Below are 15938 nucleotides of genomic sequence, written 5' to 3' on the forward strand. Positions count from 1 at the left end.
CTCAAACCATTAAGGGACTAGGGCTGGAAACATTTTCACCTGGCTTCGGGGAGGGGTCCAGGTTGGAGCTACCAGGGCTGGCTAGAGGTGAGGAGACCTCCTGTGGTGAAATGCACACATTTCTGCCCAAACTGAAGCCCGGAGCCTGCAGGGACCTGGACGGGTGCACACACTCACCACACTCCTTGGGGTTCATACCAGAATCTTGCCTTGTCCCACTCCCCAACTCTATGCCTCTAAGCAAGGGTCCCCCTCCTGGGCAGCCAGCAGCCCCTGAAAGTACATTAGCTTTGCAACCGACAGATCTGGTGGAATTCGAAGCAAGTAATTACAAAGGAGTTGGCAAAAGAAGGCTTCCTTCCCAGTTCCATTACTGCCATTGGAATGGGTAATTCCAAAAAGCCTTGGGAGGGGCCAACCATGTCAAGACCCGCCTGGACATCTGCCCACTCTCAGAAGCAGCCCACAGAGCGCCTGGTAAGTAATCATCGTAATCACCAGTCTGGAATTACCCCCAGTTGCTTCATTCAGGTTGGCACAAGAGCAAAGCGGGAAGCAGGCAGGACTCAAGCCCTGACATCGCCCCTTTGGAAGTACTGAGGGGAAACAAACCCTCGATAAAGTGTATCTCAAGGAGGTATGGGTATCGCAGCCAACGCTGACACGTGGAGTTAGGAGCGCACTACATGTGCCCAGTGAGAACTAGCTTTGCAAGTCTCAAAATATTGCAATTCCTGGGCCAAAGCAAGTTAGGCTGATGATTGTAGAAAAAGCCAAGTGTATCCAAAGTCTCTCACAGAAAGTGTGTGCCTTACGAATATTACAAGGGTCTCAGTGAATGCTAGGTCCTCCCCATCCCCTTGTCCTTTTTTTCTGCTCTGAGGTGGTAGCCCTCACGGATTCATTAACATACTTTTTATGAGTCATCTGGGCGTCTGATAAGTTGTATGGGAGTTAAGTACAAATTGAATGATTTTCTAATAATTTCAGATGTGCTCCTTTTCTTCCTTTCTCGTTGCTTTCTGCACCGATAGTTTCTTCATGCTGTACTTCTAACTTTCTCCTCTTTCAACCTGGTGTGCAATTTATGATGTGCAAACCAATGCTGTTTAAAGTAAATCCATGATCTCAAGCATAATGCAAATAAATATTCCCCCTTCCCCCACCAACTTTGTTGCCTAAGCTCAGTTTAGGGTGTGTATGTGCCGGGAATTAAAATGTAACCACATCTGTAGAAGATCTTAATTTCAGGAAAGCCTTGAATGCATATGACATTCTCATCAGCAAAGGCCAGAAAGATATGATCTGGTCGGTCTTTTCCCTCACGGGGTCTCACTGCTGACTGGAAAAGAGATCAGTGGCTCAGTACACAAAGGGGTGATTAAAATGTGGCCTCCAATTTTAAACTGGGTCTGGTTTAAATAATACTTAAACTTGCTATATGCACAGCCCCAGGGTCTAAAGATAAAATTAATTTGAATGGGAACTGTTGATGTGTTAGGAGAATCCAAAGTGGATCCAACGCATGAAGGAAATGCTTCATTAAAACCAGTTCCGAGTTCAGCATGATTACAAAAGCAGTATCCTGATGGGTGAGGATCAAAATGACAAGCACAAATGGGTTTACTATCTACATTGGAGGAAACCTGACAAAGACATGAGGATCACAGCAGACCATGCAGTTAATATGAGTCTGCGCGTTGTACTGATAAGAAATAGGCTGCAAGACACTGGGGCGAATTCACATGGGTGGGAGTCTGACACAAAAGGGAGGTGCCTTCCCCATAATAAAGAATTTGGCAGCAGCCTCTTCTCAGGGTCGTATGTCCAGTCTGAGGCCCCTTATTTTAGGGGAGATGTAGAGACACTGGAAAGGTTCCAAAGGAGAACCTAAATGATTAAAGAGACAGAAAATAGAACCTATGAGGGAAGGTTAAAGGATTTGGAGTTGTTTAGTCTAGAGTGAAAAAGCGCTTAAAGGCAAATGTAACCGTCTCCCATTTGAAGGGTTATTATAAAGAGGATGCGGACCAGCTGTTCTTCATCTCTACAGAAGACAGAAGAGGTAAGAGACTCAAAAGCAAGATTAAAATTTAGGTCAGACACAAAAGCACACTTGCTTGATATAATAGTAACTGACGACATGGACATCGCTGTGAGGGAGATCTTTACCCATCTGACTCCACCTGAAATGTTAGTCCTGCAGGCTTAGGCAGAAGCCAGGCTAGAGAATTTCTTTCTTTTCCTTCTAGAGCTGCAATGTTCCTCATTTCTCCACTGAACGAGGGAGAGAAGTTCCTGAGTGTCCGGGTTCCCTAGTTCACGACAAGGTGCCAGGAGATTACAAGGCTGCCCACAAACAGATGCCCACATCTCATTGGACCTTTGTTTATGGGGATGGGCATCTCTAAGAGTGTGTCCAACTTCAGACACTGAATAGATGATAAATATATTTTATAGATCACTCCCCTGTAGAGTTTCTATATAGGCAGCATTGCTTTTCATTTAGTGGGCATACAAATATTAGTTGATGATAATGATAATAATGATAGCTCTGAACCTTACTATAATTATGTTGGGCACCGTCCTAACTACTTTATGTAAATTATTTCTCTGCCTTGTTGTTGTTTTGCTGTAACCCTGTGAAGTGGTAATAATTAGTAGCCTGAGTCACAACGAGGTTAAGTAACAGCTAGTAAACGGTGTAATCCCAATTCAAACCCATTTAGTGTGACTCAAAGGATGTGCTTAAACATTACACCACTGCCTCCCATCATTAAGTATTTTTAGCTCTTGGGAGGAAGAAACACTGTAAAAGGAAGCACTGATGCTTGTTGACCCCAAATGATCAAAAACCAAGCCTTCCACGGGTTTATATTGCCCGAGGAATGCAGTAGTTTTTCCCAGCACAACAGAGGAAGGAAGGACTGACTTTGCCTTCTGACCAGAAGCTATCCCCCACAAAGCTGAAGAATCGGATCAGGGTTCACGTGTATTCTATTAATTAGAAACACTTGGCTGCTATAATCTAACCTCTCAGAGAGTAGGCCTTCCATGAATGTTGAATGAATAGAAATGCATTATAATGGTGATGCTTTAAGACAAACTGAACTAAATTGAGTTTTTCCAGCATACTAGTAGTCAAGGCTCTGGTGGGTCATTCATACAGACCTCTTATCAGATGTTCCTAAAATCTTAAATTCCAACTGTTTCCTTTAATTCAGCATCCATGAGAAAGCACATGGATGGGTCACATATTTTCCCAATGTTAACTACTTTCAGATCAAGAAAAGATTTGTAATAGGGTTTATTGAGTGCTGTTGTGTATCAACAATAGATGATTCATGAGAGAAACAGACATCAAAATGATTTTTAGAAAGGCAAACGAACCACACACAAACAAAAAATTAAAAGCCTTGATGCAAATTACTCCAAAGGAAAGATATTTTCCCATTAGGACAATTTATCCTGAGTCTATAAACAGAGAGGGGCATAATTATCCAAGTGTTTGTTAACAGATCTAAACCTTATGTAGCTATAAAAAGCTGGAGAGAGGAAGAAAGAGGAAATTCCCAGGAGATCCCCAACCACATCCAGGGCCTAACAGAGCTCCATAAATACAAAGGCCAGCAGTGATACCAAGGGAAGAAACCTCAGGGTTTTAACCTAAGCCACAGAAATTGTCTTAAATCTAAACAATGACAATTCTATCCAATACACTTCCAGCCCACACATGGGCAGGGTGATGACTTATTGGTGTTCCAGATGTAATGAATAGAAACATGTTGCCCAGAAGAAGAAAAAAGTATTCAATAAACGTTGGTTGAACAAATGGATGAGTGAACCAATGTCTGAACAGATACCCAGGCTGCCTCTTTCTGTCTCTGACTCTGTTGGGAAGATGTCTTTGTTACTTCAAACCCAAAGCTCCCACACAAGGGTTGGACCATTGGATGCTGGTACTCTGGAAACAGTTCATGGAACCAGAGACAGGTTTTCGACCCAAAGATATCAATTTGTGAACTTGCCATAAACACAGGAAGGGGATTGCAGTAACTGTGGACCATCTTTGTAGGCCTGGATTCAAAAGCTTCCATTATTTACAGTACAGATTCTCAACTCTATTTTGTCAGAAGTCTGACAAAATCAAGTACTAAGTAGCAAGCATTATTGAGCACTAACTGGATGCTGGGTCTTGCTCTCAGCCCTTTACATATTAACTCATTATATGCTGATTACAATCTTGCAGACAACACAACTGGGCCAAAAGATTACTCAGTTAGCTCATGGATCTACAACTAGTAAGTAGAGAAGCTGGAACTCAAACTGATTCCATCTGGAACACTTGATCTTAACTGCTACCCAATGCTACCTGTATAAGCCTTACCTCCTACCACTCCTCAACACATAATTACTGTCCCAGTCAAAATATTTACTCACAAATATTGAAAGAACAAGCCAATCTCTGCAGATGTGTTCCCTGACCTCCCTATCCAACTGTTACCTCTCTCTTCTGAGTGCTCATGTCACCTCTTGGCTGATGAACACAACTGTAACTTACTTGGCTCAGATCACATCTCTGCAACTAGATCTTAAGTTCCTTGTGTGTTGGATGGCAGTCTGGGGATGTAGTGGAATAAGAAAGACCTAGATTTAAAGTCTAAATCCCATAATTATTACCCATTGGACTCTGGGTAAGTCATTTAAGATGTCCTACTTTCCTATTCAAACCATATTCCTTAAGATGTAATGAATAGAAACATGCTGCCCAGAATATAAAAGGTATTCAATAAACATTGGTTGAACAAATGGATGAGTGAACGAATGTCTGAACAGATACCCAGGCTGCCTCTTTCTGTCTCTGACTCTCTGTTGGGAAGATGTCTTTGATGCTTCAAACCCAAAGCTCCCACACAAGGGTTGGACCATTGGACACTGGTACTCCGGAAACAGTTCATGGAACCAGAGACAGGTTTTTGACCCAAAGATATCAATCTCTGCAGATGTGTTCCCTGACCTCCTTAATGGAATGAGAAAGTGTAAGTGAAGTGTCTAGGATAGTGATGGCAAACCTATGACACGCGTGTCAGAGGTGACACGTGAACTCATTTTTTGGGTTGATTTTTCTTTGTTAAATGGCATTTAAATATATAAAGTAAATATCAAAAATATAAATCTTTGTTTTACTATGGTTGCAAATATCAAAAAATTTCTATATGTGACACAGCACCAGAGTTAAGTTAGGGTTTTTCAAAATGCTGACACGCCGAGCTCAAAAGGTTCGCCATCACCGGTCTAGGATGATGCCTGATATTGTAGGCCAGTGGTTCTCAACCACCACCTATTATGACCCCAAGGGACATTTGGCAATGTCTGGAGATATTTTTGGTAGACACAACTGTGGGGAGGGGAGCTACCAGCATCTAGTGGGTAGAAGGCCAGCAATTTGGCTAAACATTCTAGAAAGCACAGGACAGGCCCCCACAACAAAGGATTATCCAGTCCAAAATGTCCATAACAATAGTGCTGAGGTTAAGAAACCCTGTTATAATCCATTAGAAATGTATTAAAGCCTGGCCAGTGTGGCTTAGTGGTTGAGCATCAACCCATGAACGAAGAGGTCCCTGGTTCCACTCCCAGTCAGGCACATGCCTGAGTTTTGGGCTCGATCCCCAGCAGGGGGCATGCAGAAGGCAGCTGATAGATGTTTCTCCCTCATCGATGTTTGTATCTTTCTATCCCTCTCCCTCCCTCTCTCTCTAAAATCAATAAAAACACATTTATAAAAATAAAAATTTCCATTTTCTTCCCTTTCCTTATTTTTTACAGTACTGTGCTTATGGTAGGTATCTAGTAAATCTTTGTTGAGTAAATCATTGCACAGATGGGCACATGAATGTATGAGTACTAAAATATTTTGCTAGTAAACACCTGAGATGAGGGTGAAGTCTAGTCAAGGCAGGGGTCTGGGTGGGAGTTAATGAAACTAGAACCAGAACTTTCAAATACCCAGGTCCAATGAAAAGAATTCTGAAATAAATCCAATCTACTACTAGGGGCCTGAACCCAATGGAAGTGATGTCAGAGTTGGTCCTAGGAGAGCTGAAGACCAGAACGGCAGCTCCTCCCCATTTGTCCTCCTCCCATGTGACTTGCTATTTTACTCTGCAATTGTCCCTTCATCTGAATCTAATGCCCACTCCAAAGAATAACACAGTAAAGGAGGCAGAAGGCCATGGAAGAACGTGTTCAATCTCTCCTCTCATGTCTCCCAGTCATCTCTGCAACAATCACATGCAACCTGGGGCCCAGTCAAATCAATTCTCATCAAGAATGCAAATTAAAAAACACAGTGGGAGCAAAAAGGCTGTGCAGTTATTACTTGAAGGTTTAGTAAGATCAGTTGCAAGAATTGGAAACCCAGGAATAAAACGCCTACATTCCTGGAGATAACATTAATTACTTTAACACAAGCCAGAAACAGAGAGATAGAGAACACAATTTCTTCCATCTCCCATTCTCCAGACACGGTGGCAACATCTGCTTCCATTTCCATCCTTTAGAGCAGTGGTTCTCAACCTTCTGGCCCTTTAAATACAGTTCCTCATGTTGTGACCCAACCATAAAATTATTTTCGTTGCTACTTCATAACTGTAATGTTTCCACTGTGACGAATCGTAATGTAAATTTATGATATGCAGGATGGTCTTAGGCGACCCCTGTGAAAGGGTCGTTCGACTGCCGAAAAGGTCGCGATCCACAGGTTGAGAACTGCTGCTTTAGAGTCACAAGAGAGATTTTTGTGTACTTGTATATGAGAAATGTTAAAACTTAACTGTAGTTTCCAGTCATCTTTAAGCACCTGTGGGAGATATCCTGAACTAAATTACCTGCGTAGAACTGTGAGAACAAGGCAGGTTCTTGTTTGCCTTGGGTCCCTGAATACATCTCCCCACCTCTCCACTCTACCCACCTTCACCTGGCTAATCCCTTCTCCCATCTCTGGACTCAGTTTAGAGTCCAGGGATAGGTCATCCCTCTCCAGGGATCCCACTTTGAGCCTCCTCTAGAATATATCCAGGCCCTCCTTGGTGCTACCATCGCATCCCAACTGACCATTCACTAGTCTGCTTACCCTTCCAGACTGTAAAATCTTTTCGGGTGAGGTCATGTGGCCTTGCTTACTATTTTATTCCCAGGGCCTAGAATTGTGCCTGGCATATATGGGTGCCCCATGAGTATTTGTGGAATGAATGAGTATAAATCAGGAGACTTCCAAATGCATATTCCCACAACTACTTATTGAGTGCCTAGTATGAAACAGATATTGGTTTAGGTGCTGGGAAAACAACTCTTACTACCTTGATATTAAGAGGCAACAACAACTGTAAAAGTAATCATAGCTAATGTTTACTGGATATTTACTATGTACCAGGCATTAGGCCAAGCTCTTGTATATATTCTCTTTTAATCCTCCCCCTAAAACCTATGTGGCAGACACTATTTACTATTCCCATTGTACTAATGAAGAAAACACCAAGCCACTCCTATGGGCCTTAATGTGAAAGAATTTCTGACATTGAGGTCCCCTGGGTCCTATTCACATGGGCTTAACTCACAGCAACTAAGAAAAGGTCACCTGTGAATTCACGCATAAACTTTGCTGATAACTATCCCCTTGCCTGGGAAGTCCCTATCCACTCCGCATATTATCTGAAATTTATTGTGAAATATTTTGATTTGGACTATCAAGTGATGACAACTGTTGTCTACACTGTAGAGGCCGTGCGCTAATGTGTGAAGGACACTGAGGGCAGCAGAAATACCACTGTCTCGATCTGCAGCAGAAGGCTCTGAAGTTAGCAATGGAGGGGAGAAATAGTGTTTCATCTGTGGAATAAGAGACTTTTAGGTGGGTTAGAAAGGTTCGTACCTCTGTCTTTGTGGGCTGAGCTGTAAGCATCCAGAGAAGCCAGCTCCCTAACACCTCTGAGTGAAGCTGCAGCTGTGGAAATCCATAGGTCCAGGGCCCCCCCAGTTACTGGAGGATTCTGCCTGACAATAAGGTCAGGTGATTCTCTGCACAAAGGACTGTTGCATAGCCCTTCCGAGTGAACCTTCTGGGAAGGGGCTCATTGGAGCCCCTACAAGAACAAGCAGCAGAGATGCCACCACATTTATAAAAGCAGGCTGCGGGGCTATTCTGTGCCCGCTTGGTAATACCCACTCTATGCATGGCAGGAGGCAAGGACTTGCTTCCATGGTAAACCACTGCTTTGGTAACCTGCAACCATGTCCATCAACAACCTTAATCCCGTTTAAACACATTCCTGTCAAGCACATTTGATTTGATGTTTTCTCTTCAAGGACCCCATACGAGAGTATTATAGACCCATGTCCTTGTCTCTGCCTCTTGGGCCCGTGCCATGTACTCAAGCTCCTGTTCCATCCCCCCAAGTCCCTACCCTGTTCCCTGGACCAGAGGAACTCGTTCCAGCTCACAGAGGTCTTCACGTTGACCTCCCCCTGAGAACTGGGCTTGGCCATTGCAGCCACTGCCCGCCTCTAGGCCTGGCCCACACCTCCGCCCTCCCAGCTGGCTTTACAATAGTGAGCACTATGTTCCCCAGAAGGGCCTTCCGGACTCGAAGGAGAGCTAAAGCAGGTTAGGATCACAGGGACCCTTCCTTTCCCCCAAGGTCTCCATCTACCAGGGGCTGGTGCCCTTCCTTCCACAGGCTTGAACAAACGCTGCCAGAGAAAATACAGGAAACCCAGTTAAATTAGAATTTTAGATTAAAAAAATAATACTTTTTAGCATAAGTATGTCTCAAATATTGCATAGGATTTTTCCCCCTAAATCTCACAACACTAATTTGTACTTGCTACTCCATTTTTAAAAAATCACACCAACATTCATGTAAATAATTATACAGAAAACAAAACATTCATACATTGTTAAAACTTGGAACCCTTGAAAATACCCTTTGTGCTCTGTTTCTCACTCTGATAGACGCCTTCTTACAAGGATAGTATTTTTAGAGAATTTTTATAAAAATGTATTTGAGCCAAACAGAGGATACGCTTGGAAGCAAGATCTTAACAGAATGAGAAAAGTGCTTCCAAGGAGAGGTTTTTAATCATCTTTTTTATAGCTCACTTGGAGTCCTTCACCTCTGCCCAACCTTTCTCACTCGGTTTATAATTCTCCCCTGATCAGTCTTTGCTTCACCTTGACTTGCTGTCTTATGATGATATATCAAAACATCTCCTCTTTACAAGTCAGTGAACCACATTAAAGGAATATCGAATGGCTAGTAAGTCGTTTCCCCAATTCTTCCAAATTAGCCTCAAGAATCAGATTTCCCTTCCTGATTGTCCCATGCTCTCTAACTCTAAGAAAGCCTTCCAGAAGAGCAACACCAGGACTCCAACCCCAGTTTTTATCTGGCCCACCACTGCTGCCCGTCAGGTGGAGAAGGTCCTAATTAGGAAAAGCAAAGAACCAGATAAAGCTCCAAACAAAGTTCTCACAAAGGAAAAGACTGGATTCTTCTCTGGGTCCCAGGGGCCACCTCAACCATATTCTTTACAAAAGCTATGCTACTCTCCAGCCAGCATGGCTCAGTGGTTGAGCATTGAGCTATGAACCAGAAGGTCACGGTTCGATTCCCAGTGGGGGCATATGCCCAGGCTGCAGCTTGATCCCCATTGTGGGGTGTGCAGGAGGCAGCTGATCAATGGTTCTTTCTCATCATTGATGTTCCTATCTCTCTCTCTCCCTCTCCCTACCTCTCTGAAATCAATAAAAAAAATATATATGTTTTAAAAAGCCATGCTATTCTAGAGAGCACACCAACACCACCCCAAGAAGTGGAGAGTTTAACCCATTTATAAATGCATGTCTGGAGGGAAAGGGCATGAAGGGGCACCAGGCCTGGAATTACTTTCAGTTTTCACAGAGAGTAACTGGGGTTGCAAGTAAGACTCAGAGAGGGAAGCAGGGTAGCCAGCAAGATCCGACAAGACATGGATGCTCCCTGGGTGGGCTGGTTAGGAAAAAAGGAAGGACATTAGTGAGATGAGGAAAGAGTTGTTCATGTATCAAGGTGGGGGTAAGGGGCGGGGAGGGACACTTTGAATGACCTGAGTCTCAAGGAACATCATTAAAAACAGCCATGGTGGCCCTGACTGGTTTGGCTCAGTGGATAGAGCGTCAGCCTGTGGACCAAAGGGTCCCAGATTCGATTCCAGTGAAGGGCATGTACCTTGGTTGCGGGCATATCCCTGGTGGGGGGTGTGCAGGAGGCAGCTGATCGATGTTCCTCTCTCATTGATGTTTCTAACTCTCTATCCCTCTCCCTTCCTCTCTGTAAAAAAATCAATAAAATATATTAAAAAAAAAAACAGCCATGGTGGTAGAGAGGTAAGTAATGTCATTACTATTTAAAACTTCCACCATACTATTAGTATTATCATCACTTTCAATGAATTATCACTTCGTTTTCCATGAGGAAGGTAAGATCATTATCATACTCACTCCATAGAGCAAAACATGTGATGAGAAGGATGTAGGAATGTCTAGGGACCCAGGTTTCCGGCCTTCTGGTCTAGGGTACCTTTTTTGCCTAGCTGATAGTTGTTGCTCTATTAGGAACCAAGTGGACCCTGTCCAGGAAGCTGCTTTCAAACTCATCCTGGGACATCCAGAAGGATGTGCTGGGATTTGGAATGGGGCTGTGTTAGGGTGAGCAGGCCAGTGGGAAGAGGGAGGCATGGGATTGGATCTTAGCTCTTCTTTGCCAACCTGGATTCTCTCATCTATAACTGGGGAGGATGACAGTTACCTTGCGGAGGTGCTGTAAGCTGTCAATGAGCTGGCGCATGTAGAGTGCTGGCACAAGACTGCAATAGGCGTAAACGTTATTATTAACAGTGACTCTAATTGCAGGTTCAGGAATCTAAGTTGTGTAGGGGAGCTCAAATATATGCAAATCCCCACTAAAATAGGGATGAAATGAATGAGAACTGGTGGCTTTTCAAAGCTACCAAAAAGCTTGATGAGTTACATGTTTTTTTTAAGTGACTAGGGAGAGTTACAAACTAATAATAGTTCGCATCTGTTGATTGCCTGCAGTGTGCAAGCCGATGTGATAAGCCTTCACTGGCATATACTCATTTAATGTCCTGTCATCTCATGAGTTTAGGGATTGTTCTTCTTTTCTCCATTTTACAGCAAGGGAAACCTTGGCTTAGAGGGATTAAGAAATTGCCCAACATTACACATTTCCTAAGTGGCAGGATCAGGTAGCCCAGCGGTTCTCAACCTGCGGGTCGTGACCCCTTTGGGGGTCGAACGACCCTTTCACAGGGGTCGCCTAAGACCATCGGAAAACACATATATAATTACATATTGTTTTTCTGTGATTAATCACTATGCTTTAATTATGTTCAATTTGTAACAATGAAATTGGGGGTCACCACAACATGAGGAACTGTATTAAAGGGTTGCAGCATTAGGAAGGTTGAGAACCACTGAGGTAGCCCAACCAAACCATTCCTGTAGGGGTGTGTGAGTGTGTGTGTATGTGAGTCTGTGTGTGTATATGTGTGAGTTTTGCATGTGAATTCAGAAAAAAATACACCAAATATGAGCAGTGACCACCTTGGGGTGGTGGGATTACAGGTGATGCTCACTCTCTCCTTTAGGCCTTACTGAATAGATGAGTATGTACTGCTTTATCATTTAAAATATTTTCCACTTTGATAGAAAATACTAGGTTTAAAAAAATAAATGAGGTTTCATATATATAATGAAAATGACCGCTCCTTAGAAGCATTTGGTGGTGTAGGGGGATGCAAATAGCCATGGCATTGTCAAGGTCCACTGCAATTAAACATTCAAGTTTTCATTTCAACCAAAGAAACCTTCAGAATAAAATGAGCATCTTGAAAATAAAATTAGGTTTCATCCTGCCACCTAAAAGGTCAGGTTCCATTAGCTCTGTGTTTTGGGCAGAAGATCTGAGTTCTAAATCTTAAATCTGCTTATGATTTGAACATCGACATTTATCCAAAGATTTTTTTTTCCAATTATTTGCTCTCTAACACCACAATGAGTTCTTAAAATCTGTTTTGTTTTACTCTTTTTCCCCTTTGCACAATTATTTATTACTTGCGAGCAAACTCCTTTCTTCTATGGCCATTAGTAAAGAAGATAAAATGATGAAAGATCACCAAACAAACATTCATCATACTGTTTACTCTGAACTCTGAAGTCTCCTTCAAGGAGAAGAGCGATGATAAATTAAGATTCCCTGTCCCCTGTAAACAGAGTGAGTCTTCAAAGATGACCTCAGTGCGGGGATAACGGAATTGAAAGCAAATAGAAAGAATTAAAAATTGATGGCCTTTCCCTATTTTTCTACCTTAGGTAACAATGCATGAGGAGCATGAGAGAGCTGCCTGCCCTCCAGGACTGGGCCCCTGTGTCTTCCTGGTGAGAGGGGACCCCCAGATCATGGGAACTGGAGTGCAGGAGGGAGCTGTGCTCAGAAACCAACAGGGAGGATGGGGGAGGCAGAGGCCATGCCCTCCCTTCCGTCCCATTAGAGATTTCTCGGAAGAGGAGGTTAAGAGGCTCTCCTGTGAGCAAGTGGTTTGGAGCTCAACTAAGCAAAGGGTCCAGGTTGAGTTCACAGACCTCACCACTTGGGAGGCCCACACCTGGGATTATCTGGCTGGGCTAGATGTGCAGGCTGTAACTTGAAGGTGGCAGGGAGCTCTTATAGCCACATTTACATGGACATGAGATCACTAACTTAATGGAAAACCAAGGACTGGGAAGGCAACAGAGATGCCTTGTTTGCCTTTGTTCTATTTAATTTAATTGCAGAGAGCAATGCCTCCAGGTAAGTTTTAGGAAACTCCCCTGCATAGTCGCATGGTTGTTCACCTGTTGGAATTTTGGTCATTTTCTTTACCAAAGTAGAAAAGTGGGATTTGCTATTAGAGTCTTCCAGTCTGTGGAGACCTGGGATGCTGGCTATTGGAGACACATGCTCACTCACGCCAGGCTCTCTGGGTGGCACTTCCAGTTCCACAGGTTTCCAGTTTAAAATATTCCTGGGGTCCATCAAGTCCGGAAACATGGAGTATCATTTTTACTACTGTTTTGTTTATTTACTGATTGAAGACCTTGACAGAATTTTGTATATTTTACCTAAGTTTCCAGAATTAACAGACACCATATATTCTCACTCATTCTTTCATTTTATTTTTCAGCTCTTCTTTCTACTTCTCCAGCCTCCCTCATTTTATTCTGAGTCACTGTTTCAGTCAGGGGCTGAGCAGAGAAGCAGAACCACTAGGACTAACACATAATGATACACTTGACCTCACACAAGTGGGAGCCAGATAAAGCGTGCACATAGGCTGCTGCTTGTCTGTCTGGGGTGGGGCCCCAGTGTCAGGAAGGCAGGCGACCAGGAAGGAAATACACAAGTGAGGGAGAGCCAGGGCCAGGGAAAGTGTCAGGATGAGCTGGACCCCAAGAGGAAGGACCGGGACCATCTGCCGCCCCAGCTTCCACTTGGATGGTTTTGCTGATCAGCAGCAGGAGCTGACGTCCTTCACCATGGATCTGAACACACTCTGGCCTGAGGGTCAGGGGAGCTGAGGGAGAGCACCCGGGAGGAGCTGGGACGCGAATTACCGGAGAATGATGCCCAGTGCTCTATACCAACCTTCGGAGTCCACGCCATGCGCACACACAGCTGCTGCTTCACTCGCATATTCCAAAGCTTGCAAATCTTGTGCACAGGCTTCCTGCAGCCCATACACACCCAGCACTGTGCAAGGACGACTTGGGAAACGAAGCTCAAACTGAGTTAGTTCCCTCCACCCAAAGGAAGCCCACCACAGCCTCCACCTCACACTCCGGTCCTCGGGGCAGCGGCCCCAGAGAGAGACCCCAGAGCGAGGCTGTGCACATTTGATCTCCAGCATATAGGGCAGGGATCGGCAAACCCGTTCCGTGAAGGATCAGAGGATACGTATTCAGGGTTTGCAGGCTACATATGGCCTCTGCCTCATTCTCTTTATGGCCTTTACAAATGTAAAATCCATTCTCAGTGGGCAGACGGGAATTTGCTGTGTCCTGGGAAGAAGCCCCCAGGCCCAGATGGGGAGGCTCTTTCTGGGGACCTAGAGGGAGTCCCTTCACCTAGGGGCTTGGATCTTCTCACCTGCAGAATGAGTATTTTGGAATAGTTCGGCATCAAGAATGCACACCAAAGACATAGTGAGTCTGAATTCTGAGGGAAAGGGTCCCAGCATTTGTAATTTCAATATAGATTCTTACTGGAATATAGATTACAATAGAGATGATTATTATTACAATATATTCTTCTGATTGAGAATCAACTTAAAGTATACCTCTCCTCTTCTTTCAAAAGTGAGTTAATATACATAATTTATTTTTTAAGAGACTAACACATTGCCCTAACTGGTTTGGCTCAGTGGATAGAGCGTTGGCCTGTGGACTGAAAGGTCCCAGGTTCGATTCCGGTCAAGGGCATGTACCTTGGTTGTGGGCACATCCCCAGTAGGGGGTGTGCAGGAGGCAGCTGATCAATGTTTCTCTCTCATTGATGTTTCTAACTCTCTATCCCTCTCCCTTCTTCTCTGTAAAAAAATCAATTAAAAAATATTTTTTTAAAAAAGAGACTAACACATTAAAAAAAGTTTTTTCCCCTTTATTGATTTTTAGAGAGAGAGGAAGGGAGAGAGATTAGAGAGATAGAAACATTGATGAGAGTGAAACATCATCAATCAGTTGCCTCCCACACATCTCCTACCGGAGATCGAGCCTGAAACCTGGGCATTTGCCCTGACTGGAAATCAAACCAGTGACATCTTAGTTCCTGGGTCAACGCTCAATGGCTGAGCCACACTGGCCGGGTAAGACTAATACACTTTTAAATTGATGAGAGAGAGAGAGGGGGGGGCGGGGGGTGTGGGGAGGGGGGTGTGGGGAGGGGAGAGGGGAGAGGGGAGAGGGGAGAGAGGAGAAAGAAACACCTATCAATTGCTTCCCATACACACCCCTACCTGGGATCGAACCCACAACCTGGGTATGCGCCCTGACTGGGAATCAAACCAGTGAACCTTCAATTCATGGGACAACGCTCAGCCAACTAAGCCACACCAGCCAGGGCCATGATTTATTTTAATAGTCCTGGATAGATGAGATCCTCTTCAAACAGAATTTCTAGAGGTGATCATAAAAGCTTTGTCTCCACCTCCACACTTACCAGTAGAGCACCGCCATGAAAGGAGAGATTTTAAGAGAAAGGATTTAGATTGAGTTGTGAAAATTTGCAAGAATCCTGTTTGTTTGTTCTTGCAAAAGCAATAAACTTATAACTTGTTTATAGATAAAAGACTGAAACAAGCTTACACAAATACCACCAGTTTGCTATTTTTTGTAAGGATCCATTTCAATCTATTTCAAAACATACAAACTATGGTAAATTGGGAAACACCAACACAGACTGTCTTTTTGCAAACACAGCAACTGAAAAAGCATATAACCTATTATACTTCTATTTATTTTTAAGTAGACAGTTATGGAAATTCCAAATCTGGATCCACTGGGGTTGAACACTACATTCTCAATGACTGATGCTTCTGCCAGAAATAATGGGGCTGGTGCAGGACCAGTCACAGAAGATACACAAACCCAAGGCTCTCATTTTAAGAAGGAACATTTATTTTACTCAGCAAACATTTATTGAGCTTTCATTGTGTGTTATGTGCTGTTCTGGTTAGAGATGCCAACCCAACCCGTGACCTCGAGGCTGTTTTTCCCCTGTGCCATGATAAAATGCTAACCATCAGTTCTAGCAATCACTGAGAGGTAAAAGGAGCTACTTTCT

At 43.7% G+C, this 15938-nt stretch overlaps 1 protein-coding gene across 5 annotated transcripts in view; it reads right to left on the reverse strand.

Moving 5' to 3' along the window:
* The window catches only part of PDZD2 (PDZ domain containing 2), a 327541-nt gene that overhangs the window by 168343 nt on the left and 143260 nt on the right, over positions 1–15938 (reverse strand). The window lies entirely within an intron of this gene.

This window comes from Myotis daubentonii, chromosome 4 (genome assembly GCF_963259705.1).
Source record: "Myotis daubentonii chromosome 4, mMyoDau2.1, whole genome shotgun sequence".
In the NCBI taxonomy this organism is placed as follows: domain Eukaryota; kingdom Metazoa; phylum Chordata; class Mammalia; order Chiroptera; family Vespertilionidae; genus Myotis; species Myotis daubentonii.